This window comes from Rattus norvegicus, chromosome 18, assembly GCF_021556685.1.
Source record: "Rattus norvegicus strain SHRSP/BbbUtx chromosome 18, alternate assembly SHRSP_T2T, whole genome shotgun sequence".
NCBI lineage: Eukaryota > Metazoa > Chordata > Mammalia > Rodentia > Muridae > Rattus > Rattus norvegicus.
In genome coordinates, this window is record NC_141551.1 from 30566094 (window position 1) to 30592564 (window position 26471).

At 46.8% G+C, this 26471-nt stretch overlaps 1 long non-coding RNA gene across 12 annotated transcripts in view; it reads left to right on the forward strand.

Moving 5' to 3' along the window:
* Window positions 1-12: 12 nt before the first annotated feature.
* The window catches only part of LOC147999745 (uncharacterized), a 117662-nt gene continuing 91203 nt past the window's right edge, over window positions 13-26471 (forward strand). For 2 of the 12 annotated variants that reach the window (XR_015642908.1, XR_015642907.1), the window contains exons 1-5: window positions 13-215; window positions 15543-15709; window positions 22026-22140; window positions 24797-25004; window positions 25849-25972. This is a non-coding gene — a long non-coding RNA (uncharacterized LOC147999745). Of the gene's footprint in view, window positions 216-8327; window positions 8372-15542; window positions 15710-22025; window positions 22141-24796; window positions 25005-25826; window positions 25973-26471 lie in introns of all 12 variants that reach the window. The other 10 variants (XR_015642910.1, XR_015642906.1, XR_015642917.1 and 7 more) reach the window with 9 other exon arrangements.

The window sequence follows — 26471 nt, forward strand, 5'->3', positions numbered from 1 at the left end:
GCTCCTTTTTTTATGAATGGGGGGCCGGAAAAGAGCTTAACCCGTGATTGCTGGGGCCCGCTGTTGCTCCTCCTGGGGCCGACGTTCTTTTACAAAGAGGGGTGGAGGTTGTTGTTCCTTTTTTTTTTTCCTTTGTAATGAATGGAGGGCGGCGGCGACTGCAGCAGCTGGTTTAGCTGCGTGGGTTGTACCCTCCTCCCAGCCTGCGAGAGGAGGTAAAGGCCACCTTCACGCCACTGCGGGCTTGGGCAGGAACCGTCAGTGTGACTAGAGGGTGGGGGGCGCTGCGGCCTCCAGATCATGGGCTCAGCGCAGGGTGGGGGAGGACACACCTCGATTTGCGTATCTCTTGTCACCTCAGGCGATGGGGAGGGGGAGCGAGAGGACCCCTACTGGGGAACCTTCTCTTTTCAAGATCTGTGGCGCCTGGGGACGTCGGGGGCAGGGACCTTCCAGCCGCGTTTGCCAAAAATTAAGAAAATGTCCTTTGTCTATTTCAAAGAAGGGCAGGGTGGGGGTTGCTGAGTGAATCTGGCTCCCTTTCTAAGTGCAGACCACTCCTCCTCCCATTTCTTGGGTGTGGACAGTATCTGGGCCGAGGCCTCTTCCGGCTCTAGTACCCCCCGGGGCGATTCTGTCCACTCAGCCAGAGGCCTGGCCCTCACCTCTCAGCGCCCCGCCTCTCCCCCCGCCCCAGTGTAATGTCCGCAATGCCCGGAGCTTCCGCCCGCTCTCTGCTGCCCTGGCTAGGTGCCCCCTTCACTACTCGCGTCCTAGTCTTCCAGTCTTTCCAGGCCTTTGTATTCCTGTGACCCTCTCCCCTTTGTTATAGAAGGCTGTTTCCCCTAATGCTCTCCCCACCTCGCTCGGCTAAAGGAATAGGGAGAATTGGCCAGGTGGATGGGTGGAGCAGGCCGCGGCAGGATGCTGCCCGGGTGGCCACGGTATTAAATAACAGGGCTCTTGAGCCACAGAGGGAATGGAAATGGCCGGAGAGCCTTTCTTTGCTGGGGGATAGGGCGGGGGTGGCAGCCCAAGCCGGTGAAAAGAAAAGCCCCTCTATTAGGCCTGACTCCTGTAGTCAGGCGCTCCAGCATCAGGCCCAGCGCCGTCCAGTAACCGGGAAGCCTGGGGTAGAGGTGGCTTTGATGCAGTTTAAGAGCTTGTTCTCAGTCTGAATCCCCGGCAAGATATCTCTTGCTGGTGTTTGGCCTTCATGGGTTATAAGACTTTTCCTCCTACGCCACCATAACACTGCGCTTGACTGTTGTCACAGGAACCAATTGAAAGACTCAGACCACTGGTGAGGTCTGGCCTGGGGCTGGGGCTTGGGCTCCATCACAAGCTGTTCAGACCAGAACCCAAGGTCACTGTGTCCTAGCTGTCCTAGCGTAAAATGCCTTCGCAACCCCCAGACTCACGTCTTAGTGATTACTTACTCAGTTCCTGGGACCAGAAGAGACTCTCCCACGGAGCCTCAGCTTCCTTCCTGGGATAGAACCTCCATCCAGAGCCAGGGGTGGAGAGTGGGAGGGCGGACTTTCGGACTTCCTTCTGTACTTCTTTCTATTCCCATTTGTCAGATCTGGAAATTGAGGCCCAAAGTCCCGCATCTGGTGACCAGAAGGGCAAGTAAATGTGCTGAATTTCAGGGCTTGCAACCCAATTCTCTCTACATTGAGGCTAAACCCCTCCCCACCATCAGGGTCCGAGAAACCTATTTCTTGTCATTTAAGCAGTTAAATAATAACATTTTTTTTTCCAGCTGGTTTTACCCATGGCCCTTGTTCAGTTTCAAGGATGAGAATGAATAACTCCTTTTGTAAACTGTGGAGGAAGGAGAAGGGATGCTTCCTGATCCTTCTTTTTAAATGTAGCCAAAAGACAGGGTTCTACTTTCTGAATCTGTCTTGAGGGAGGAAATTGCCCAGCCCAAGTGAGGAGTTTCGGAGAAGCTTCAAGCCCCACTACCCCTGCGGTGTCCTCGTGATCACAGTGTCTGAGAGACGAAACTATTTGCTTGTCTTATGCTGCTGTCTGTGGAGATGGGGGCTCATGATGGGAGATAGATAACCCCCCTTGCCCTTGTGAAGCTCAGTCTTTTAGGAGACAGAGCAAATACAATTTGAGCATTGAAGTGAGCCCTCTCTGAGGTCATGTGTCTGTGTGTCTGTGGAAGGGTGTTAAAGAATTAGATTTATTATGTATACAGCATTCTGCCTACATGTATGCCTGCAGGCCAGAAGAGGGCACCATATATCATTAAAGATGGTTGTGAGCCTCCATGTAGTTGCCGGGAATTGAATTCAGGACCTCTGGAAACGTAGACAGTGCTCTTAACCGCTGAGCCACCTCTCCAGCCTCAGGCTCTCTCACTGAAACTCACTGGTTAGCTAAAATGGGTGGATAGCAAGCCCCAGGGATCCTCCTGTTTCTGCCTCCCCAGCACTCTGTGTGTGTGTGTGTGTGTGTGTGTGTGTGTGTGTGTGTGTGTGTGACTTTTTTATGTGGACTCTGGGTCTCTAGACTAAGGTCCTCATGCCTGTAGAGTGTCTTAGTTAGGGCTAATATTGTGGTGAAACACCATGACAGAAGCAACTTGGGAAGGAAAGGGTTTGTTTGGCTTTCAAGTCCTGAGTCACAATCCATTGAGAGAATTCAAGTCAGAAACTCAAACAGCAGGAACATGGAGGTTGAAACTGATGCAGAGGCCATGGAAGGGTGCTGCTTACTGACTTGCACATCCTATTTTCTTGTAGAACGCAGAACTGCTAGCCTAGGTGTGGCCCCACTCACAATAGGGGCTGGGCCCTCTCCTATCAATTTTCTTTAATTAGTTAAGAAGATAACCTACAGGCCTGATCTTATGGAGGCTTTTTTCTCAATTGAGGTTCCTTCCTAGCAAAAACTGACATACAACTTGCTAGCACACAAAGCAAGCACTTCACCAGCTGAACGTCTTCCTAGCCCCGCAGGTGGCAAGTTTCAATGTGGGCATCAGGAAGTATCCCAGAGAGGAGCCTGTGCTTTTGAATTGCAACTGAGGGCTGAGCTCTAAGTTTAAGGAACATGAAAGTGTTAAGTAGAGGTGTCGGGTGGAGGCTCCATCACATATGGGCAGAAGTCTGGCTCATGGGCAACTTGAACAGAAAGTCTTTGGCCATGACTTGATGAGCAGAGATGAGGAATTCTAAGCAGGTGTAACACCCACATTTAGCTGGAAATTAACCCCAAGGCTGGCGTTTCAGGGAGCGAGAAGACAAAATGATAGATAGTGAAGGATCCGAACATTCGTTTCTCAGCAGATGGAGGGCTTCACATTAGCTATTGTAGCTTGGGCAGCAGCTGTTAGACTGCGCAAAGTCTTCCAAACTGCCCAGCGGTTGCCCCTGGAATAACATATTTTGTGTGTGTGCATTTTGTTTTGATTTTTTTTTTCTAGCAGGAGATTCTAACAATCACTCAGCCCACCTGTGCTGATGACTCTTTTTCCTAAGCACCAGTACAAACGAAGTTCACACACACACACACACACACACACACACACACAAACATCCAGGTCTCGGCTTTAGTTCTAGGCTTTTGCCCTTTCCCCAAGGATCCAGATGAGTCTGAAGAGGGAAGAGAGGCTGAAGTTCCAATTCAATGTCAGACATTTATGGAGCACCTACTGTTTGCTGATCCTGTGCTCAGTAAAATTTTCAGCCCGAGCTTCGTTATTTTGGCTTTTGTTTAGGGAGGTCTTTTATTATGTAGCCTGTGCTAGTCTCCATCTCTGGACCCTCCTGCCTCGACCCATGTAATCTCCATGCATAGCCATGCCCAGCTATATTTATTTGTTTGCTCATTCATTCATTCATTCTTAAGACTTGGTTTCTCTACCCTGGCTGTCCTCGAAAATACTTTTGTAGACCAGGCCAGACTTGAGTAAACTCAGAGATCTACCTGCCTCTGCCTCTCCAGTGCTGGGATGAAAAGCATGTTCCACCACTGCCTGGTTTCAGCTATATTTCTTTAAAACGTGTGTGTGTGTGTGTGTGTGTGTGTGTGTGTGTGTGTGTGTGTGTGTGTGTGCGCGCGCGCGCGCGCGCGCATGCGTGCTCAGGGGCAAGCGTGCACACGCTGAAGATCAAATTCCGGGTTGGTACTTAATCATCAAGATCTCTATCACTAATCTACATCCCCAGCCCTGTAAAACTCTATCCTGGCCAAGATTAGGGCTTGTAATCCAACCAGGAAGGAGGCTAAACAAAGAAAGATTGCAAATTCCAGCCCTGCTTGAGCTATGGGGTAAATTCAAAGCCACCTCGGGCAACCCAGAGAATACTGTCTCCAGATAAAAATTGAAACAGGACTGGGATATAGTTTAATGATAGAGAATTTGCTTAGCAAGCATACAGCCCTAGGTTCAATTCCTAGTGCTGGAAAAGAAAGGGAGTCAGGTGGGAAGTGCCTGCTATTGTGACAGCCCTTTGTCCTGGCACTCAGGATGCAGAGGCAGGCAGAGCTGAGTTCAAGGCCAACCTAGGCTACACAGTGAGATTCTGATGAGAGAAGAGAGACACAGAGGCGGGGGGGGTGGGGGGGTGGGGGGGGAGGAAGAATTTTTTTTTCTTTTCTTTTTTTCGGAGCTGGGGACTGAACCCAGGGCTCTACCACTGAGCTAAATCCCCAACCCCGAGGAAGAATATTTTGATGTTTTTACAGATTATCTGTAAATCTTAGCCCTGATTAAGCTGAGGCAAGAGAATGACTGAGAGTTCAGGGCTAGCCTGAGTAACATAGCTGTGTCGTGAAGTAGGAGGTAGCTTGGGCTACAATAAGAGCCTATCTCAAAAAGTAGAAAGACAATGAAGGAAAAGTCTTATCTTGGTGTCTTAGTTTTACAGCTGTGAATAGACATCATTACCAAGGCAACTCTTATAAGGACAACATTTAATTGGGGATGGCTTACAGATTAGAGGTTCAATCCATTATGGTCAAAACCTGGGAGCATCTAGGCAGGCATGGTGCAGGAGCAGCTAAGAGTTTTACATCTTTATCTGAAGGCTGCTAGCAGAAGACTGACTTCCAGGCAGCTAGGTTGAGGGCCTTATAGCCCACACCCACAGTGACACACCTACTCCAATAGGACCACACCTCCTAATAGTGCCACTCCCTGGGCCAAACATATACAAACCATCACACTTGGTCTTACAGTCTTTGTTTTAGAGCTAAGAAGCCCAAGGTATTATATGGGTGGTAGCATACACCTTTAATTCCAGCACTGGGGAGGCAGAGGCTTGGGGGTGGGAGGGATCTTTCAGTTAGAGAAGAGCCTAGTCTATGGAACAAGTTCCAGGATCCTGTCTCAAAAACAAACAAACAAAAATCCAAGGTGTTATCTTACATATGTGCTAATTCCATTAAAATTATTAGATGTTTCCTTTAGGTCAAGTACACTCCAAGGAGCTAAGGTCACAGAATAGAAGAGGAAGCTACAGAGAGGAACAGAGGGAAGATAATACAGTAATCTCCATGGCCCACATTTAGGTTTTTTTTGTTTTTTTTTTTTGTTTTTTTTTTCTTTTCTTTTTTTTCCGGAGCTGGGGATCGAACCCAGGGCCTTGCGCTTCCTAGGCAAGCGCTCTACCACTGAGCTAAATCCCCAACCCCCACATTTAGGTTTTAAATGAACATTTCTCCAGCCCTCACCGACTGTGGCAGCATCTACATAGATGTCCCAGGGTAGTTAAGTAGGGGAGAGAGACATTAAACAAGTCAATATCAGCAGTGTATACAAAGTACAGAATGCAGAGGAAGGGGCACAGCCTGGAACTCTGGGAAAGAGCCCTATTGCTCAGACTTCCACAGTGCATGCTGGGATACACAGCAGGACTGATAGGATAGTGTGGTACTAGGCTTGGTGGCACATTATCCATAATCCCAAACCTGGGGATGCCAAGGCAGGTAGATTGAGAGTAAAAGCCTAGCTGGATAGTGGTAGAGCAGGTTGAAAGTCAAGACCAGTGTGAGTGACTTTAACGCTCCCTCCCCAGTGGAACCTAGTGCTGTACAAGTCCAAGCCTTTGCTGTCTTCCCTTTGCATTCTGGGGGCGGGGGGTGTATTTAAAAAAAAATATTATGTAGTCTTGGATAGTCTCAAACTAGAAAATTTCCTGCCTCAGTCTCCTCAGTATTTGTATTCTACTGTGTTATCCCCACGTTGTTGGTCTATGTGGCTCCCACCATATCTTGTTTGGTGCTATAGCCTGACGCTTGGCGCCAGCGGCACAGCTCCTCTGTGCTGTTCTGATTGTTCTGTGCGGCAGGGAAACTTGGAAGATGTCAACCTGGTTATGGCAATAGAGTTTATCTGTTTCCCCTTTCTGGTCCTTTCTCTAAGAATTTAAAAAGTGTTTATAGGTGTGTGTGTGTGTGTGTGTGTGTGTGTGTGTGTCTGTCTGTGTGTCTGTCTGTCTGTCTGTCTGTCTGTCTGTCTGTCTGTTCGTTCCATGTTCATTCCTGGACTTGAGGAGGCCAGATGGCATTGAATACCCTGGAATTGGAGTGATAGGTGATCGTGGACCGCTTGACGTGGGTACTGGGAACCCCATCCAAGTCTTCAGGAAGAGTAGTATCCACTCAAGTGCTGAGCAGTCTCTCAAGCCCCAAGAACTTTTTTTTTATAAAAAGATTTATTTAGGTATGTGAGTGTTCTATTTGCATGTATGCCTGTATGACAGAAAGTATCAGGTCCCATTACAGATGGTTGTGAGCCACCATATGGTTGCTGGGAATTGAACTCAGGACCTCTGGAAGAGCAGTCAGTGCTCTTAACCACTGAGCCCTCTCTCCAGCCCCAAGCTTTTTTTTAAAGTACAGCTTCTATTTTTTTTCCTCCAGAATCTGATTAGAACTTGTATTTTTACCCTGCTAAACAGGGTGATGGCCTACTGTGTAAAAGAAGCATTCTTTTTAGCTGGCGCTTGTGATACAGGACTGGAAACATACGAACTGGGGAGGCTGAGGCAGGAGGATTTCCCAGTCCTAAATGCTTGCCTGGGCTGCAGAGTAAGTTCAAACCAATCTAAGACTACCTGGCTTCCAATTGTCCTACCTCAACTTCCTGGGTGCTAGGATTCTACTGGTTAGAAGGAGAGAAACAGCTCCTTCAAGCTGTCCACTACATGTGTATTGTAGCACGTGCACCCCCACCCTAACACACACTATGGACACATGCATAACAGTAATAAATAAAATTAAGAACAAAACCCGAGCTAAGAATAATGCCTTGGCCTTTGCTTGCAAATCACAGGTTTTTAGTAATGTCAGACTCAAAGATAATGTAATGGCTGAGTGAGCTAGCCTGGGGTATGCTTCTTAGTTGTTTGAATAGATGTGTTTGGTTTTTCAAAGCCTGGTTTCTCTGAGTAGCCCTGGGAGTCCTGGGGCTCACTCTGTAGACCAGGCTAACCTTGAACTCAGAGATTGGCCTGCTTCTGCCTCCTGAGTGCTGGGATTAAAGCTATAAACTACTTCTGCCTTCCAGGATTGTTACACAGTCTTAAGTGTAAAATAGGTTCTAAGTGACCCCATTGTAATTCACGTGGTGTGCTTGATCATCCCTACCCCACAGGCTAGCGTCAGTCAGTATCTCCCTTCCTAACAGGCTCCTCTCATAGTAGAATGGGACTCTTTTAGGTGAAGCACGGGTTTCAGGAAAGACTGAACTATCCGTCTGAGTCCGGGGTCTATCAACTCTCAGCAGGCCTAGACTTTGTCTTTCCATGGGAGGAACAGGGCTGGCTTCCGTTTGACTGGTCAGTGGTGCTTTGGACTCTTTCTCCCTGGCTCCCATTCATTCTACATCAGCCAGCCACCGTGCCAGTCCCGAGAATGCTGCAGTGAGGAACGCCCCACTTCCACCTGGCTTAGTCTAGTGAGAAGAGCTGCGTGGGCATCCCGGTGAAGACTACCAGAAGGGCTTAAACCCTGGAGGAATAAAAGAAGTCACAGATTTAGTGGAAGGAGATGACCTTTTCTCAAGGCCCAGGGACATTCAGGAGACCAGGAGCCTCACAGTGCCAAACAAGGAGTTTGTTAAGTCTAATGACCCTAAGAGTCACACTATATATGTTTTGGACCCCTGGAAATCCCGATTTGGGATGCAGGTTATACATTTAGGACACAGTGGACTTGGGCCTTGTTGTGGGGGCTTTAGTAGAGCCAGAGCCTTGAGCTCTAGGGAAGATTTTACACTGACCCCTTAGCCTGTCGGCCACCTGCCAAGGAGCCCCAGGGAAACCAAACCTGATTTACTCAAAATCAGTTTTTTTTTTTTACAGAATCTTATTGAAAGCAGTTCAACTGGGCAGGATTTTTTCTTTTCGTAAGTAATCTTTTTATTGAAGTATAAAGTGTAAGTTGGACCATATGTGACTGCCAATATCCGCCCACTTCTCATGTATAAAAATGCCAGTTTCGTGTGATTGAACACAAGCATATTCAGAACGGGCGTGCTCGGAAGTGTACAGCCCTTGGAATGCTCACTAAAAGAGCAAGCCGCATAACCAGTCCCAGTGAAGAAACAGCTTTCCCCTGACTGGGGATGTGGCTCAGTGAGTACAGTCCTGGCCAGCAGGCAGGGTTTGATCTGGGCTTGATCCAGAATCACAGAAAAACATACGGTGGTGAATGCGGCTACACAGCCGGTTCGAGGCCAGCCTGGGTAGCACGACTTCCTGTTTTCAAGCCAAAAATGAGCAAAACCCCTTCAACTCTTAAGGCATCCAGCCATTGGTTTAAAAAAAGAAAGAAAAGAGAAGAGGAGAAGAGAAGAGAAGAGCTGGAGAGGTGGCTCAGTGGCTAAGAGCATTTGTTGTTCTTCTTGAAGACATAGGTTCAATTCTGGAAACCTATGTGGTGACTCTCAACCATCTGGAGCTCCAGGTCAGGTGATCCAGTGCCACCTTCCCACCTTGGGTACCAGCCATGCATACATGCAGGCAAATCACTCATACACAGAAAATCAATAAGTCTTAAGTCTCTCAAAAAACACTGCATCTGGACCAGGAAATGGCTCAGTGGTAAAGCACTTGTCTGTCACCTATAAAGCTCTGGGTTTGATCCTCAGCACAGCCTCCCACCCCCAATCTACCTTGAACATGGTTGTGTATCTGGTTATGTATGTCGAAGGCAGTGTCAGCTTCCCAGAGCAATTGTACAGTATTTTCAGTGTTGTTTAACTGTCTGATGCTTTAGTGAGGTCCTATGCAAAGAAAGGATATGAGAAGACTCAGTCTGTCGTCCTAGTGATTGGGAGGCAGAGGTAGGAGGACCAGGTGTTCAAAGCCATCCTTGTCCATATACCGAGTTTGAGGCAGCCTGGGCTACATAAGACTGCATCTCAAACAACAATAAGAACCAAGGATCTGGAAAGATAGCTCAGGCCTAGAGCACTTGCTGAGAAACCATGAGGACCTGAGTGTGAATTCTGACACCAATATAAAAAAAGCTAAGTGTTGCCTCACTGGGTAACTCCAGAGTGCTCTGGCTAGCTTGCTCACTTCCCCTACCCCCAGCCCTAGTGAAAAGATAAACAGCAAATAAACAAGGGAGTATAAGGGGAGCTCCCTGAGAGTTAAGAAGTGGTGTGTATTGGGATTAGGAACCTAAACCTAAGAGGTTGGGGATTTAGCTCAGTGGTAGAGCACTTGCCTAGCAAGCGCAAGGCCCTGGGTTCAGTCCCCAGCTCCGAAAAAACAAAACAAAACAAAACAAAAAACTAGGAACCTAAACCTAGGCTGACAGGCAGAGTGGGGAGGCCTAGCCTGTGCAACCTGTCATGAGACCCTGCCTCAAACTGAGGCCTGGGACTGTAGCTCCACAACACAGGGCTAGCTTCAAAAACAGGAGGCTGGATTTAATCCGCAGCATAGAAAATAACCAAAAAGGGAGAAAGCTGACCTCTTTGACACCCAAGAGCTAGCAAGGGCAGGGTTTGAACTTGACTGCCCTCTGTACCCTACTCTGTATTGAAGAGTTAGCCAATAATACCACACCGGGGTGTGATAACTCTTACCTCACAGGTTCTGTTACCCATACAAATGTTAGCGATGCCATGATGCCTATGGGCTCCCTTCTGGGGCTGAGAATTCTAGGTGAGGTCCCATACAAAGAACAGATATGAGAAGACTCAGTGTGACAACAAATGCCCGTCAACCTAGCAGTTGGGAGGTGGAGGCAGGAGGGTCAAGATGAGGACAGCCTTAATTTTGTTTTGGTGCTGTGTACTCTCCAGACAGGGGATGCAGTTGTTGGCTGCAAACAAGATTTGTTCAGCATGACACATGCTGTTCAGGCAGTAAAACAGGGCACAGAGACTGAACGGGGTGGGGGTGGGGTGGGGGGGATTGGAGTGATGATTCAACTGACACCCAAATGATAGCAATGGGTGGTCCTAAAGGAGGAGCACTTGGGGCAGAGGGAGGGTAAGCTTAGCCTGTGCAAGACATGGAAAGACACTCGCTGGCTGCCTTTGGAGGCTGACTTTCGGAGAGAAGCAGAGAGTAGGCAGAGGCCTGGTCATACAGAGCCCTGAAGGCTGTGGTGGTTTGCATTTCCTTTTAAGATCTGTGGAAAGTTTTAAAGGCAGGGAGGGCATAAAGCATCCTAAATACCATGATGATTATTACTCCTGATGTCCTCGAAGAGCTGAAAGGTTTTCACTCTTACGGAGGAGGAGGAGACGAAGAGCCATACTATGCGCAGATGGAACCATTGTGTTGGGGCACACGTTTGCTCCCTGTGAGTTCAAGACCAGCCTGGTCTACATAGTGAATTCTAGAACAGCTAAGGTTATGTGGTGAAACCTGATCTTGGAAAATAAAAGTTTACTTGGACCAGTGTAAGGTGTAGATTGGAAGGGGTCAAGAAGGGGTCTGGTAACTTGGGGATACCTCTCCTCCCACCCTCGGTTTTCAGGGGTGAAAATGGAGCTGGTTTCCTAGTTCAGGCTGGCTGTGTTCACCTCTTCTCTTTCCTCTTATCCACTCTCCTCCCATTCTTTCCTTTGCTCCTTCCATTCTTCCTTTCTTCTGTTTCTAGAAAGGGGCTCATGTAGCCCAGGCTAGCCCTGAAACCACTGTGCAGCCAGAAATGACTTTGATAGTCTGATCCTCCTGCTTTCTCACTTCTGACGTTATAGGCAAGCACTTCTGCTTCTAGTTTCTCACTATCCAAGCACTGTACCAGTCCAGCCACTGTCCTTTCTGTATCTTCTGCAAACAGCAGCCTCCCCTTGGAGGGATAACAGGGCAGACATAGTGAGAGGGAAGTTCAGCCTCTTTATTACACTCAGATAATTCTGGATGTGCATCCTGAAAGTCTACTAAACCGTATCGTTTCAGTTCACAGTAGTACACTTTGGTTTGCTTATATTATAAATACTGCGAGTGGAGGTGCCCACTGAGGTTGGATCCCCTGGAGCTGAAGTCACAGAAGGTAGTGAGTGGCCTGACCTGGGTGCTGGAAACTGAACTTCTGTCCTCTGCAAAAACAAGTGCTCTTAACCTCTGGGCCATCTCTCCAGCCCCAAGTCCTCTTTACTTTTCAATCTTGAGACAGTCTCAGTCTCTGGCTGGCCTTGAACTTGCTTTGTAGCCTAGGCAGGACTTGAACTTTCAATCTTCCTGCTTCTGTCCACTCCTATATAACTGAGATTACAAACCTGTACCACCAAGCCCAGCTCAGTGGTTTTTAATGTGTAGCTTGTTTCTGGGAACTTCATGGGTTTTTTTCTGATGCTTGGGTTGGAATTGTAGCCCTCCAGAGGTGAATATTAACTCTTATAAGTTAGTGAAGTTTTCCCCTTGGAGGACCGCATTAAAATTTGCTTCTGGTGGGGTGCTGTCTGCACCTGTAAACCCAGCACTCCAAAGGCTGAGGCAGGCAAGTCTTGAGACTAAGGCCAGTCTAAAGTACATAATAAAACCTTCTCAAACACAGAACTAAAATAACAAAACAAAACATTTATTTCTGCTTGAGAATGTTTGACCTATGTGGGTTACCATGGCTGCTATGACTCAGGGTTAAGCTTTTGCTAAGTAAGGCAGGCTTCTAGTTAGGGGGTTATCTTATTTTACTTCTTTGTATTACACAGGATCTCATGTGACCCAGGCTGGCCTTGAACTCCACATATTCGGTTAAGGATGGTCTTGAACTTCTGCTCCTGCCTCTAGTTCCCCAGTGGTGAGATCACAGGCATGTACCACCAATGCCAGGTTTATGTGGTCCCTGGGATCGAACCCAGGTCTTCATACGTGGTAGGCAAGTGTTCCCATGGGGCTACAGCTGCACAGCCCTAGTTAGGCTAATTCAAGGCTTATGTATTTCCTTTTCACAGTCCCAGCACTCAGGAAGCAGAGGCAGGAGGATCTCTGTGAGTTTGAGGACAGCCTGGTCTACAGAGTGAGCTCCAGGACAGGCAGAGAGAACCTATCTCAAAGAAAGGAAGAAAGAAAAAAAAGAATGAATGAAAGGAAGGAAGAAAGGAAGGAAGGAAGGAAGAAAGAAGTTAAATCTGTCAAAGTATTTGCCAATATCTGTGGGAAAAAGAAGAAATCAAAATACAAGTAAATCACTGGGCAATAGTAAGGGTGATTTTGGAAGGGACTGAAATCCCTTCATTGATTGAGGGAGGAGAAAGGGCTGAAGGAACAGATGGGGTCATATTGGGTGTGCTAGTGTATAATCTGTAGCACTTGGTAAACTGAGGCAGAAGACTTGCAAGTTTGAGGCCAGCCTAGGTGGCATAGGGTGACCTGTCTCAAAGCAACCACGGACAATGGCCACAGTCTCAAGAGAGGCCACACAGAAGGTATTGCTAAGGGGCAAGGATTCAGGAGAAGGAGACTGAGTTTTGCCTTGGTTTGCTTTTTGGTAAGGGTGCCGTGTGTGTGAAACAAGGGGGATGGCCCGACTTTCCATGGTTCTGTGGTTCTAGACCTCTTTGGGTTTAAGAATTAGCAAAGCAATGTGGTGTTGGGGGATGGTGGGGGACATTGTCTGACAGTTCATCTGGAACTGGAGTTCGAATGGCGTGCCCAGGTCTCTGTGTGGACACATTGACCTGAGGCAGGAGTTGGAGAGAGGAATGTAGCTACAGCTTTGGGGGTTGGTGGATGTGGGTGACTCTCAGGAGCACTGGCTGTATCCTAGGGATGAGTGGGTTTGCCAGTATTGCCATAACAACACACTACAGACTGAGAAGCTCAAAACCCAGAAACTTACCAACTCACATTTCTGGGGACTACAATCGGGCATTGGCCAGATTGCTTTCTCCTGAGACTCGTCTTGTGTTTTAGATGGCTGTCTTCTCTTGTAGCTTCACATGGCCGTCCTCTGTGTTCTGATTAGTCCTTGTGGTAAAGGCACTAAACATATTGGTTGAGGGCCCCACCTTGGTGTCCTCATTTTAACACAGTTATGTCTTGAAAGTTCCTATAGGTATGGTCACAGTCTGAGTTACAAATTACTAGGACTTCTACCTACGAATGTAAGGATTGTTAAAAATTTATTATTTTATGTTGTATGTATGAGTCTTACACAGGTGTCTCTGTAGACGTCATGTATGTGTACCTGGTACCCATAGAGGCCAGAAGAGTGTCAGATACCCTGGAACTAGAGTTACAGATGGTCGTATGCTGCCATCAGGGTGCTGAAAATTGAACCTGGGTCCTCTGGAAGAGCAATACCCTTAACCCCGAGACACCTCTCCAACTCCCTGCAACATATGGGTTTTGAAGATGAAATTAAAGCTGTAAGACAGATAGAAGAGAAGTAACAGAAAAAGAGTACCAAAATCCAGGACAGGCACCTAGAGAGTGAATGGAAGTGTTCAGTAGAGAGTGTTGAGTGCAGGTGGACACTGGTTTTTCCGTGGTGTCCTGAACACTGGATGTGGAGGCCAGTGTTGGCAGGCATGCTTTGGGGATTGAGCATATGCAGTGAGTGAGGAGCTGAGGGAATGATGGGAACCAGCTTCTGCTTTCTCCCTCTGACATAGTGGACTCTTTCTGTATAGTCACCGAGAGAATACTTTTTTTTTTTTTTCCCATTCCTCTGATAGTCTAAGGCCTTGGGTTTCTTTTTAGAAATTCTGAGGAAAGGTCTGTGTTCTAAGACCCTGACTCCAAACTTATCTATGTGATTCAATGCTGGGAATAAGCCAGGACAAGAATATCTAGAATATTCTTTTTCCCCCCTAGAATAGTCTTACTTCTGGGGGAAAGGGGGGAGGAGATAGAAGAGGGGGAGCAGGTGCAAAAAAATATGAACTGAGCTGGGGCTGTAGCTCAGTTGGTAGTGTATTTGCCTTCATATATGAAGCTTTGGGTGTATAAACTAGGTATGGTAGCACCTGTAATCTTAGCACTTGGTAAGTGGAAGCAGGAAGTTCAAGGCCATCCTCATTATATACCAAGTTCAAGGTCCATTTTGTCTGCGTATGACTGTTTCTCACATATATGCACCCCTGCCCCCCCCCAAAAAAAACCCAAAAACCTTCAAGCTTCTGGGTATTGTAGTACATGCCTTTAATCACAGCACTTGGGAGGCAGAAGGAGGAGGATCTCTGTGGGTTCGAGACCAACCTGGTCTACATAGTTTTCCAGTCAGCAAGGGATACACAGTGAGACCCTGTCTCAAACAAATAAACACAACAAGAACTAAGCCAAACTTGTTAGCAGGAGCCTGAAGTTATAGCAACCACAGAAAGCCGAGTAGAGAGGATCCCCTGAGAGCAGGAGTTTAAGTCTAGCTGAGGCAACTTAGCAAGGCCCTGTCTCAAAATGAAAGGAGGCAAAGAGCTGGGGATATAGCTCTGTGGTAGAACAGCATATGGCTACCATGCACCAGCCCTGGTTCGAGCTCTAGGACTAACAATGAAGGAGTAAATTAACAGTGAGTGTGGTGAGCGTCTTGCTGAGCACCTCCTCTGGGTTAGTACAGGGTGAGAGGTCAGAAGGAAGCAGCACCGAAGCAAATATCAAGGATTTATTGACTGCTTATGCAATGCCATGTCCTGTGCTGGGCACTTAGTGTACATCCTGCTCTCAAGGACTGCTGCCGTGGCTTTTTATTGACAGGATAGTTTGATGACTCGCCGAAGGTCCCAGAGTGGGCAGTGAGCTCCTAAGACATGGCCTTTGTTCCTACTATAGCTTCACCCCAGGCTCTTACGTAGCTCCTCTGGGTATGGTCAGAGCTACAGGGCGGGGTTGTGGTGGGGATGGTGAGTTGGCCTGAGCTGAGTATCACAGCCCTGCTTCCTGTGGTCCATCCTGTCCTTGGCCTGCAAAAGGACACGTTGTAGTGGACAGATGTGGGCTGGGACAATAGTGCCACATCACTGCTGACTGTGTGTTCACATCAGCCACTGTCTGAAAGCTTGTCACAGATCCTGGTCTTCCTTGTCACATTTTTATCCCTCTAGCCCCATTGAAAACAAAACAGCTGGGATTGTGTCTCACGAACCAAAAACGTCTTTCCTTCCTTCTCAGGGCCTTCTCAGGGTCACCTGAGAACACAGCTGGTTTCTGAAGTATTCTTCTCACATGTCCAGGATTTCCTCTGTGCTTCCAGAGAAAGGGAGACGCCTGCCTCTGTGACAGCATACAGAACTGGTTCAGGAAGAGGCAGTCCAGGGCCCCTTTTCTTCTATTTTGAGGTGAGGAGGGAGGTGGGCCCAATACTGACCGGTGAGTAAGTCAGTGGATATGTTATGGAACTCAGTATCCGAGGGCAGAACCTGAAAGAGAGCTGAAAGAGAAGATTCTCTTTCTGTCTGGTCTAATGTAGCAATCAGAGACATTGAAGACTTAGACAAGTCCACAGAGCTATGTATATAAGGATGTTCATTAGAATGTTCCAGTATTAGCAACCTACTAATAGATCCCCATGTGGAAGGGGCTGATGAAATCTGTGGCCTTTAAGCATTGGGTGGAGGACCTGTGAGATATGGGTATTGAAAAGTGCTCAAGGCTAATTGTATAGGGCAGGGGTGTGATGGTCCACATTTGTAATCCTAGGAGCTTCGGGAGTTCAAAGTCAGCATGGACTACACCACACCCACCCACACATGCACGGGGGTGGGGGGTGGGGAGGACGACTAATTATTTAGGAAATTTAAAAACAAGGCATTGATTGGTACATGTAGAGGAGTGGGGATATTTGTGCATGTGCATGCATGTGCGTGTGTCATGCATGTGTGCTTCTAAAACCATAGATAGCATTCTGGAAATGCATAGGAGAAGCTGCTAACTGGCTGCCTTTAAACCATAGGAGTAGTGATTTGGGTGGGGAGAAAGATATTCGTTCTTTATTCTACACTCTTGTACTTAAGTGCTTCCTAAGAATAGTGACCAGGTGCTGCATCTGCACTGCTGTGGTGACAATAAATAAAGGCTCAGGAGGCTCGAAGAACAAACCCATCAGACCTTAGGGCATTGAGTCCAGAATGCTGAGGAAGGAACTCAACAGAGTGGGACCTGAGAGGGACCAGAAATGCAGAGCTAGTCTTGAGCTGTTGCCTGCAGAAGTATGTTTTGAGTGGCCGAGAGTGGATACAGGGGAAGGGACTGGTGGGAAGTCTCTCTCTGTTCCTAAAATTGACTTGATAACTGAAAGAGTAAAACAGAGTCAAGGCCAGACTTCAAATCAAAGACCCAGAATTGGAGCGTCTTTCCCAACTGTCTGTTCCTGGAGGCAGCTCTCCTCACTGTCTATCATGTTTGCATTTTAACATGGCCAGAAAAGGACATTTTGACTCTTTGTGCCTCTAATTCTAATACTTAGAAAACTGAGGCAGGAGAATGGTTACTAGTTCAAGGCTAACCTGGACTGTGCAGTGTCAGTTAATCAGTAAATAAAGGTCAGGCCTAGTGGTAACACATACTTGTAGTCCAAGAACTTAACTTGAGGCCACGGAAGAAGAATCATGAGTTTAAGGATAGCTAGGGGCCAAATATGAGTTCCAGTGTCTCAGGGCCCACCTATCAAGACTGTATCCCATTGTCTTAGTCAGGGTTTCCATTCCTGCACAAAACATCATGACCATGAAGCAAGTTGGGGAGGAAAGGGTTTATTCAGCTTACACTTTCCACATTGCTGTTCATCATCAAAGGAAGTCAGGACAGGAACTTAAGCAGGTCAGGAAACAGGAACTGATGCAGAGGCCATGGAGGGATGCTACTTACTGGCTTGCTTCCCCTGGCTTGCTCAGCTTGCTTTCTTATAGAACCCAAGACCACCAGCCTAGGGATGGCACCGCCCACAATGGGCTGGGTCCGCCCCCTTGATCACTAATGGAGAAAGTGCTTACAGCTGGGTCTCACGGAGGCGCTTTTCTCAACTGAGGTTCCTTTCTCTGTGACAACTTCAGCTTGTGTCAAGTTGACACAGAAAACCAGCCAGTGCAGCCACATATCAACAAATGCATAGGATATCATGGGCTCCTTCACATCAAGAAAAACCAAGGTTAGCTGGAGGAAGATCACATCAAATGAAGTCAGCTCGGTGACTTGAATAAGGCACCCCTCACAGTTGAATTGGCTGCAATAAGTGCTACTTAGATTTTCAAAGCTGGGAAGATCAGCAAGCCCTGATGTTGCTAATGAAGGTAGTCCAGAGAAGGAAAGATTCAAACTAGATCTGGGCCTGGCGGGCTGGTACATCTCTGTAATCCTAGCACTAGGGAGTCAGAGGCAAAGAAGACTCCCATCTCACAGAACAAACCAAAATAAATACAAATAAATGTAGATAAACTAGTTCTGGAGTGGTGACCTGGTTAAGTAGGGTTATTTGACATTTGGTATACTAACTAGCCAGCTAACTAGCTCCATTGTATTGAGACACGGAAGCAGCTTATCTCAGCAGAATGAGAGCTGTAAGTGAGCTGATTGGTTCTTAGGGAACCTAGACAGCACTGGTAATTTTTACTGGGAGTAATGGGCTGTACCCAGAGTCTCAGCAGCAGCCTGGACTAAATGACAGTTTTTAGGTCAGCCCAGGCTTTTGTAGCAGTATCCTGTCTCAAAAAACGAATCCTGGGATTTGGCCTCTGAACCCAAAAGGCCATGGGTTCAATCCACTGTATTGCAAAATGGTTTATAATAATAATTCTAGAATTAAAAGTATATAGAGGAACTATAACTTGAGGTGAAAAAAATTAGGAGCCTTAGAATGTGTTTTTGGGTATTACAGGAGTTATAAAAGTAATACTTCAAGACTAATCACAGATCAAAGTGACTTGGAGCAAAGGAGATAGGGTTACATAAGGCAAGGTATGGGGTGACAAAGGGTCTGTGGAGGACCAGCAGGAGGAAGATGGTGGCCAGTATGACATCTGCAGAGGGAGTGGAGGCAAGAGGACCAGGTGACTGTGAGACAGACTGGAGCAGAGGCTCAGACTGGGGCTGTCACTCAGCGGAGTGACCCAAGCACTAGCTCAATGTGGGGGAGACCCTGGTTCTGTCCCTAGCAGTCACAACCAAAAACAGACCCTGAAGGAGAGGCGAGGTAGGTAAGCATAGGGAACAAAGTGCTGGTATCAAAGGACTCTGCCTGAGTCTGGAGTGGGTGGCGGTGTGGGGGGGGGGGCGTATGGGGGGGGAGGGAGCATTGAGGGACAATTCTGGTTGACTATTTGAGGTAGGAGTAGGAAGGGAAGAGCTGAGCTGGGTTTTCATTAGGAACCCCTTTTCCCAGGATGGTCAGACATTATAGGGATGTTTATGTCTGCTGGATTTTCTGTGTGTGCATGTGTGTGCATGTGTGTGTGTATGTGTGAGTGTGTTTGCTGTATATATATATATATATATATATATATATATATGTATATATATATATATATATATATATATATATATATATATATATATATTCCTATACATGCCAGTGCATACACATGCGTCTGTGCTTACGTGTGGAGGCTAGAGTTGACATGATGTATCTTCCTTGATCAGTCCTCACTGTATCTTTTGAGGTAGGGTCTCTCTGAACTATAGCTTCTTGACTCAGGCAGACTGGTTGGCTCCAGAGCTTGGCTCGCCTCTGCCTCCGCGGCACCGGGATTGCAGCTGCAGACTGCACACCTGACTTTTCCATGGTGGCCGGAGAACATAAGTCCTATGCTTCCATACTAAGCTATCTCCTCAGACGTGCTGTCACACATAAGGTTTGTTTGCATTAGGTGTTCGTTCAGCTTTCTTGTTTGGGGACAAGAGGGTGGCCGTATGAATCCAACCCAGTACCCTGAATGCAAGCTGGGCAAATGCTCTACCATTGAGATATACACCTCTTCACTAACGCATTAACCAGTCTGCCTGCCTCCCTCCCTCCCTCCCTGCTTCTTCCCCTCCCTTGCTTTCTTCCTTTTCTGAAACCTGGTCTCACGATGTGGCGCTGGTCTGGAACCCTCTATCTAGATCAGGCAGGTCTTCCATTGCCTCTTTTACTGTCTGGTGAGAACAGCAGTGAGTAGAGCAGGATTGGTCCCTGTGCTCACAGAAGACGGATACTGAAAAAGAAACAGCGTTTCTTGTGCTCTTGACGTGGCATTTCTCTCTTGTGCTCTTTTTTTTTTTTTTTAAGGAATTTTATTTATTTTACCTATGTCAGTACACTGTAGAGTGAGTACACTGTAGCTGTCTTCAGACACACCAGCAGAGGGCATCAGATCCCATTACAGATGGTTGTGAGCCACCATGTGGTTGCTGGGAATTGAACTCAGGACCTCTGGAAGAGCAGTCGGTGCTCTTAACCACTGAGCCATCTCTCCAGCCCTGTCTCGTGCTCTTGACGTGGCATTTCTCTCCCCCAGAGCAGTCCTTTTCCTCCCACTGAATTTGGAAGGACCATGCGCTGGTAAGCAATTTATCAAATGCTTTACCATAGATTATATCTTCAGATTTTTTTTATTAAGAGGTGTAGCCCAGGCTGTTGTTGAACTCCATGCTTTTGCTTCAGTCTTCCAGCATGTGTTGCTATGCTTGGTACTCAATTGTATCACTTAATTGAAAACAAAAAACAAACAAACAAAAATAAACAAACTTCACAGTACGTGATATACTTTATGAACACGTCTTAATGAAGCCATCAATATGTGATGAATATATGCCAATAAAAATAACCAGGGTGGGGGTTGGGGATTTAGCTCAGTGGTAGAGCGCTTGCCTAGGAAGCGCAAGGCCCTGGGTTCCGTCCCCAGCTCCGAAAAAAAGAACCAAAAAATAAATAAATAAATAAATAAAAAATAACCAGGGTGGGGCAGGGTGGAGCGATGACGCAGCACTGGCTTTTATTAAGGACGTGGGTTTGCTTCCAGCAGTACATGGCAGCTTACAACTATCTGCCACTCCCGTTCCAGGGGAATCTAACACAATCTTTGGGCTCTGAGAGCACTAGGCGCATGTGTGGTGCACAGATATACATGTAGGCAAAACATACATACGTACAAAATTCACACATGTGCATGCTGGAGAAGTCGCCCTGTGGTTTCAGCACTTGAGGTGACATGTGAGGACCAGGTGATCTCAGAGGCAGAACCCACATTGATACTGGGTGGCCATGGTGGCTTGCCTGTAATTCCAGCTCCTGAAAGGTGAAAACAGGATCTCCTCCAGAGCAAACTGGCTGGCCAAACAAGCTGTATCAGAGAGCTCTGGGCTCACCTGAGAGACCTTCCTCAAGAAGATGGATCACTATTGAGTAAGAGTCCAGATGATAATCTCAGGCTTCCACAAAACACATAGCCACACATGCAAACACATGATGCACATGACATACCATGCTGGCTAATTTTAGATCAACTTGACACAAGCTATAGTCATCTGAGAGGAGGGAGAAATGTCTCCATAAGACTGGGCTGTAGGCAAGTTTGTAGAAAATTTCTTAATTAGTGACTGGTGGAGGAAGGTTGTCTAATGTGGTTGGTGCCATCCCTAGACTTGTGGTTCTGGGTTCTATAAGGAAGCAGGCCGAGCAAGTCATGGGGAGCATGCCAGTAAGCAGCACCCCTCCATGGCCTCTGTATCAGCCAACTCCTGTCTCCAGGTTCCTGCCCTGCTTGGGCTCCTGCCCTAACTACTTTTGATGATGAGCTATTAAATGGAAGTGTGAGTGAAATAAACCCCTTTCTCCCCAAGCTGCTTCTGATCATGGAGTTTCATCATAGCAATAGTAACCCTAATTAAGGTATGTATACATTTAAAAAGACAGTAAAAAAAATTCTCAATGACCATTCATTCATTCATTCATTCATGTTTTTCTACACATATTTATAGAGTGTCACTCCCTATGGCTATTAATTGCTTCAGAATCTTTCAGAAGAGCCAACCGTATAAACAGACAGTGATAATATGGGGTAAATACATGTGATACACACCAGGTATTGTGGGAAGCTCCTAAGAGATGAAGCCACTTACCCTCAGTGTGTATGCAGGGGTAGGTGACTGGCAGGGAAGTCTCCTTGATGATCCAGAATAATGACCCCATTGTTTTTACAGGTATAGTCTGAATGGGGGGGGTATTTGTTCTGTACAAAAAGAGGGACTCAAGAGATAGCTGGGCAGCTAAGCATGCTTGTAGCTCTTGGAGAGAACTCTGGTTCTGTTCCCAGCCCTCTCATGATGGCTCACAAAAGAAACCTGTTATTCAAAGACCTGGACACTGGAGACCCTCATACTTCTTGGGAACAGAGGTGGTCAAGCCAGGAAAATAAGATTTAGAATTCTGTGCCTTGTGAGTCAATCAAAATATGAAGAATTCCAGATTCAGGAGCACGAGCCTAGTGTACTGTCTACTCCAAGCTAAGGTGGGCAGACTGTTTGAGAAGAAGAAGAAGGAGGAGGAGGAGGAGGAGGAGGAGGAGGAGGAGGAGGAGGAGGAGGAGGAGAGTAAATGAAAGCAAAAATTAAGGAATGAAAAGAAAGTCATTTTCAGATATGAAGGTCTGAGAAATTTACCACCTGCCTTTCTCTTTGTAGGAACCTACTGGAGGACTTAGCTCAAGGAAACCTGCAAGGAAATGAGGAAAACATTTGGATGCCAAGGGACAGACAGCAAGAGCCAGGCAGGCAGGACCTAGCAGAAGCTGGTATGGTAAGGGGTCCGGTCATTGGGGTATCTTTTTCCCTTTCTTTCTTGGGGTGCTGAGGACCAGACTAGAGCCTTGACCTACAAAGCAAGCTCTGTTGAGCTACATCCCTACCTGGCAGGTCAGAATTTCTTCTTATAAAACAACAGATCTTCTAAAATAGAATTTCTTTTCCCCTTAATGTTGAATTCTTGAGCCTTTTTCATTTCTCTTAGAAAAAAATTTATTTGTTTATTTTTCTGAGACAAGATGGGTTCTCTGTGCAGTTTTGGCTGTCTTGGAACTCATGTAGACCAGGTGTAGACCAGGATAGCCTTGGACTCACAGAGATCCACCTGCCTCAGCTTTCCAAGTACTGGAATTAAAGTTGTGAGCCACTACCACCTGGCTAATTTTTGTTTTTTAATTTCTCTTGCCAGGAAGTGGTGGTGCACCTGTTTGATCCCAGCAGTGGGGAGACAGAGGCAGGCAGCCTGGTCTACAGAGGGAATTCCAGGACAGCCATGGCCACACAGAGAAACCCTGTCTTGAAAAACAAAAACAAAAACAAAACCCCAGAAACTATAGTTCTAATTTTTTAATGTTTTTTTTTTTTCTTTTTTCTTTTTTTTCGGAGCTGGGGACCGAACCAAGGGCCTTGTGCTCGCTAGGCAAGCGCTCTACCGCTGAGCTAAATCCCCAACCCACATTTTTTAATGTTTTATTACTTTGAAAAACATTCTACTGCTTTTCTTTTTTTAATTTAAATTCTGGAATCAGTGTTGCTTGGAAAAACTGAAAAATATGTAGGCTCCAAGTTTATGGTGGGGTTTCTATCCCCATAAACCCACTGGATATTAAAAGCACATTTAATACAGTTCACTGAACGTCACAGCAGCACAGTACTACCTCCCTGGCTTGCTGCAAGCTTCCCAGTGTCACAAGAGGATCTGTCTGCCTATTGATAGCCAGGAAAGGTTTAAATTAGAAAAGAGGGGATATGCTGTCTACTTTTTTGGGTAGAAATATAATATTGCTTTAGACCATCTTGTAGCTTGAAGTAACAGTTGAGCCATCGTAAGCCGAGCCATCTGTGCTCTTCGAGTGCCTTTGTGTGGTTTGGCAGGGCCCTGGGAGATGCCGAGTCAGGAGGTTAAAGGAAATCTACTGGACTTGGGGTAGCTTGTGCTGAAATCTCACTATTTAAGAAGCAGAGGCAGGAAGATTGCTCTGATCTCAAGACCAGTCTGGGCATAGTAGCAAATAAATCAAATAAGCAAACCAGAAATAGGCTGGCCCTCCTGGTGCATGTCTGAATCTCAACACTGGAGAAGCAGAGGCAGGAGGATTATTGTAAGTTAGCAGCTCCCTACCCCTACCCCCAGCTACAGAGCGAGTGACAGAGCTTCACAGTAAGACCTTGTTTAAAAAACAAAACAGAAAGAAAGGAAGAAAGCCCAAATAAAAGCAAAGGCTTTATTGGGATTTTGAGGCTGTACCCAGTTACTATGGGATGCGGGAGTCCGGGAGCAGTGTACTGGAGATCAGATGGAGCCTGGTCTGGTGGTGGACACTGGTAATTCCAGCACTCAGGAGGCAGACCTATGAGGCCAGACTGGTTTGATAGTGAACCAGGACATCCAGGGCTATGTGGAAAACACCCTGTCTCTAGTAACAACAACAACAATGATTGATGATGATGTTGTTGTTGATGATGATGATGTTGACAGGGGTAGCAGCAAGATGGAGAGATGAGAAATCCTCTCTACCTACAAGAGTTCCACAACACTTCATTGTCCCAGGCTCCTTCACAGCAAAGATGATCCCAGAGAGCATTGGTACTAGAAAGACCTCCTTCAAGGTGCCTGTCCCCAGGCGGTCTGCACTGGGGATCACCAGGAATGATGACAATCAGTAAAGCTGTATGCATGGCTGGGAAAAGGAGCTTTTTCTGTCTCTGACTCCCCGTCTCCCTCCCCCAACCCCTGCCCCATATTTATGTGCGCCTGTGTCTCTGTCTCCCTGCCCCCATGTATGTGTGTGTGCATGCTCAGTGGCTTTAGACAATATTTAAGAGTTATATTTCAGCAGATCTCCCGCTGAAGCCTGAGCAGGGATCCAGGTTCCCCGAATCTGAAACCAAAGAGAACCTTTCGGCTATGATTTTGGCAAATGGGAACTTTCTTCCCCCAAGTCTGCATTTCACACGAAAACTATTTAAAATGTCCGTGCACAAGCCAGGCTGTGGTGTGATGATGTTTACTGGTTTCGCTGACTGTAAAAATGGGCGTTCTCTCCACTTCCCCACCAGCCAGGAGCAAACCCTTCTAGTCCTTCCCCCAGAGCAGTTTTAAATAGTAGTGCTCTAGGGTTGGCTGGCGACCTGGAAAATCGCTTTTGCTTTGTTATGCTGTTAATGGTCGTCAGTTTAAACCCTCCATCCTCAGAAACTTTCTCCAAACTAAATTGGGAAGGAGGTAGCAGGTGTTTGTTTGTTTGTTTGTTCATTTGCTTTTAAGAAAGAAAGGGTGGGGGGAGGGGAGGAAAGGAGAAAGAAAAAAAGCAAAGCAATCACTATTTAAAGGATTTGGGGAGGGAGGATTCTAAGCTGGTCAGGCCCCTGTGGGAGCAGCGAAGAGATTTTATCTCTCTAAGATTTATTTATTTTATTTTGTATATGAGTACACTGTAGCTGTCTTCAGACACACCGGAAGAGGGCATCGGATCCCATGACAGATGGTTGTGAGCCACCATGTGGTTGCTGGGATTTGAACTCAGGACCTCTGGAAGAGCAGTCGGTGCTCTTAACCACTGAGCCATCTCTCCAGCCCGAGATTTTATCTTTCTACGTCAGTCTGTAACAACTAGCGCTCAGCATATAAGCTACCAAGTAAGTAGTACTTTGTAGCCCTGGTTATCCTGAAACTCCCTACATAGACCAGACTGGCCTCAAACTCAGAGATCTATCTGCCTCTGTCTCTGGTGCTGGATTAAAGGTGTGAACTACACCAAACCATCTGTGTGGGGGTGGGGGTAGGGGAGGGGGGTATTAGCAAGCCTCCTTGAGGCTGCTGGTAAGTGTGCTCTAACAACGAACTACACTCCCAGGCCAAAGGTGATAGTCTTTGAATAACTAATAGCCCAGTCACTATTAGATTTGAGGGAGTACAGGCCCCTGGATGATTTTTACTTCAAGAGACCAAGTCAGTGTGCCAGCCCTGATGAGCTGGTTAGCTCAGTTCACTTTCCCTCCTCAGTTACTAAGGCTGGTGTTGATAACTGCCTGGGGTCTTGTACTTAGAGTCTCAAGCCGGCCATTACCGAGTACTGTATGTGCCAGGTACAGGGCTGAGGACTTGGCTTTATTACTGCATTTAATTCTTACCATCCACTCCGTTTTCAGGGAGTAGGAAGGAAGGCTCAGAGAAGGTGGGAGAACTGGCCTTCTAAAGCACTGAGTTTTCCCTCTCCTTAGCTTCTGCTTGGAAGCAGGATGTTTTGCTATTTCTAAATCGAAGAGACAAGAAAAGATAAATAGGAGAAATCACAGAGTTACCTGACCTCCTCTTGGAACTCAATGTGGCAGGCAGCTTTGCTATGGCCCAGATCATGCATTTGCTAAATTAATTGCTCCTTATTGGAGGAAACTGTTCTCCATGTGAATGATGTTATAAGCAGGACCCACCCCATACCCTCCCATCTCTCTCTCTAGCTTTATGTATTTCTGGACTTAGGTGTTGACCATCTGGGCCACCTCTCACATGATCACTGTCAACTTTCATCTGTTGGGGCCAGCAGCTCTTCAGTCTGCCTTCTGGGATCCAGAACTCTTCTTGGGACATCGAAGGTTAGACTATGGTAAGATACTGTCTATAAGAATGAAGTCTGTGGCAGACATGGGAGAGCCCTTACGCTTAGCTGGAGACTTTTAAGAAGTGGTCTCAAAGGGTTAACTCCACATGATTGCTTCCGGGCCCAGCCTCAGTTTGATGCTTCCACTTTTAAGATTTATTTCCTCATAGTACATGGGGCTGGAGAGATGCTTTAGGGGTTAAAAGGACTGGCTGCTTTCCCACGGGACCTGGGTTCAATTCCCAGCCCATATGGCAGCAGCCCCTCTGTAACTCCGGATCTTCAGATCTTATGCCCTCTTCTGGTCTCCAGAAGCACCAGACACTGAGCAGGCAAAACTCTTACACATAAAATTTTAAATTTTAAAAGTTTTTTTTTTTTTGGTTCTTTTTTTTTCCGGAGCTGGGGACCGAACCCAGGGCCTTGCACTTCCTAGGCAAGCGCTCTACCACTGAGCTAAATCCCCAACCCCATTTTAAAAGTTTTTAAAAAGATTTATTTCATC